Here is a 2,635-nt window from a genome sequence, read left to right as displayed (position 1 = left end):
TTTGGCATTCAAGAACTAAGATATAATATATTGTAATTAAAAATCACACACAAATGAAAATATGGTTTCAAATTTCTTCATTTCCTGTCATTTTTCCCTCTACTCGTCGGGTTCTTTATCGATTTGTAGCCTGAACTTTATCAATTTGAACTTTTTTATTAAAATGGCTTGAAGTAAAGTTTAGAGTAAAATTAAGCTAAAAATATTACGTAATATACTTTCACTGACCCTGTGGGAATTTTTTCAAGAAACAAGCGATATTCGTTGAAAATTAAATCAGCAACCATAAGCTTTCAATTATACATACAAAATTCAAGAAATATAGACAATACTAGACTTTCAATAATTTATTTTTCTGCAAATGAATAGAATTTGTAAGTCAATAAAACAATTAATTCTTTGATTTTCAGATATTCGTTTATGCAAGACAAAGAGGTATTTGTTATGTGAAAAGAACCGAATGTATCTTTAATAGTATTTCCGGCTGTTTCGCTGATTTGGAAAATAGGTTTGTAGTGTTTGGATGGACTAATAAAGGCTATATCATTTTCTATGCGTTTTCATCAGCAACCGCTACATATAGATGATTTTCACTAAATGTGAAATATTTTATTCCTGCATAGAGTCTGGGAAAACGTAAAAAAAATTAATTTCGGGAGCACAATGTCGTCGAAAAGAAATAAGGATTCATTTCATTGTTAGAAGAAAAAAGTTTTTTTTATTGAATAAGTAATCTACACACATCTGTATCAAAAAGAAGAGAGAAATAAATCGCGTAGTATATACCAAACAGCGGAACAAATGCAGGAGGAATGGAAATTTCCACATCAGGTATCTAAGAAATGAATTTTGCTTGGATTTTTGCCAACTTAAGATGTCGAATTCTTTCGTAAGTAAAATTGACTGCCAGAAAACTTGTTCCACATTGGAAATTCTGCTAACGTTACTTTGAGCAATCGTTATTGAAGTTATGTTCGCTTTTAAGATATGTATTTTGCTCAAATACTTCAGCTGCTGCTTAGCCAATTGAAATAAATTGCATCAAACGCATAGAAATGAAATTGAGCAATAAAAATTTGAATGAACATTATATGTATATTATTATGACCACTGAGACCAAAACATCTTAACATCCAATGGAACAATACTACAAAAAACATTGAAATGAAAAATACTAATAATAATAACATTGACAACAATGCAAGAGACTGAAGGTAAAAAGTAGTTTGATTATTCGTGCGTTTTCAAAGCTGACTGTTGGCAGCAAAAACAAGAAAAAACGTTAACTTCGGTTGCGCCGAAGCTATAATACCTTTCACAAAAACAAAGGCCCCTTACAAGAACTTGATTCCGAACGTTCAATTTGTATGGCAGCTATATGATATAGTGATCTGATCTGACCAATTTCTGTGGAGAATAATTTGTTGCCTTAAGCAATAACTCGTGCCAAATTCCGTAAAGATACCTCGTCAAATGAAAGAGTTTCCCATACAAACTCTTGATTCCGATTGTTCAGTTTGTATGGCAGCTATATGCTATAGTGGTCCGATATCGGCCGTTCCGACAAATGAGGATTTGGGGAGAAAAAGAAGTGTTCAAAATTTCAGGTCGATATCTCAAAAACTGAGGGACTAGTTCGCGTATATACAGACGGACAGACGAACGGACGGGCAGACAGACGGACATGGCTAAATCAACTCAGCTCGTCACGGTGATCATTTATATACATACTTTATATGGTCTCCGACGTTTCCTTCTGGGTGTTACAAACTTCGTGGCAAAATTAATATACCTTGTTCAGGGTATAATTACTTCACACGTTGTTGATTTAAACACCAGGGTTCTGAAAGCCGAGCAAATGCCTTTAATGGCAATACACGGTTGCTACGATGGTGGAGCCTTTTCCAAAAGAAATTCAGAATTTCTTCTTATTGAATAAAGTGAGAAGTGCAATGAAATACACAAAAAAAAGCAAGTGAAAATAATTCACAAGTCAATTTTAATGGAGCTTTCTGGCAACATGACATCTTCGGGTTATCAGAGGGCCAATGTATGGTGGAATGCTTTGGTGATCTTTGTAACAAAGTCACAAGGCAAGTAGTCATAAATAGCTCAAATTTTTACGAAAATATTGATGTTAAATTTTAACTAACTAAAGCAAATGACTATATCAATCAAACTATACAAATATCTATAATTTCAACTACCAAATCCTATAAAGCTAATCTAAATATTCTGTCATATAAATAAACTCAATGAAACGCGATTTAATATATTGGGTATATGAGGGAAGAGTCAAAAGGAGAGACGGAAATTATTACATTTAGGATATAAGGACTAGGCGGTTGATTAGACATACATATTGCATTTTCTTTTGTATTAAGCTTAAATATACTTAATAGAATATACTCCTTATTAAGATAACTCGCACACTGACTGACATGGATTAAAAAGTAAGAGCTATCTCTTGAAATGATCGAGAGTTTTAGTAGCGTTTAGCGTCTAGGAAGACGAAGATGAAGTTTCATATAACTGCTGACTTGCGTAGCGAAGAAGCTGCTAGCGCTCTATCATGTACTAGAATCAATTGACTTAAGCGCTTATTGAAGTCTTCATTTGACAAACGCAAGGAAAA

At 33.2% G+C, this 2,635-nt stretch overlaps 1 long non-coding RNA gene across 1 annotated transcript; it reads left to right on the top strand.

The window, feature by feature from the left end:
- The first annotated feature begins 316 nt into the window (after positions 1-316).
- LOC118681439 (uncharacterized) lies at positions 317-1,221 on the top strand. The gene is made up of 2 exons (XR_004977169.2): positions 317-435; positions 509-1,221. It is a non-coding gene; the product is annotated as an uncharacterized lncRNA (long non-coding RNA).
- Positions 1,222-2,635: the final 1,414 nt, after the last annotated feature.

This window comes from Bactrocera oleae, chromosome 5 (assembly GCF_042242935.1).
Source record: "Bactrocera oleae isolate idBacOlea1 chromosome 5, idBacOlea1, whole genome shotgun sequence".
In the NCBI taxonomy this organism is placed as follows: Eukaryota; Metazoa; Arthropoda; class Insecta; order Diptera; family Tephritidae; genus Bactrocera; species Bactrocera oleae.
Note: the sequence above shows the minus strand (reverse complement) of the source record. Positions and strands in the feature narration are given on the sequence as shown.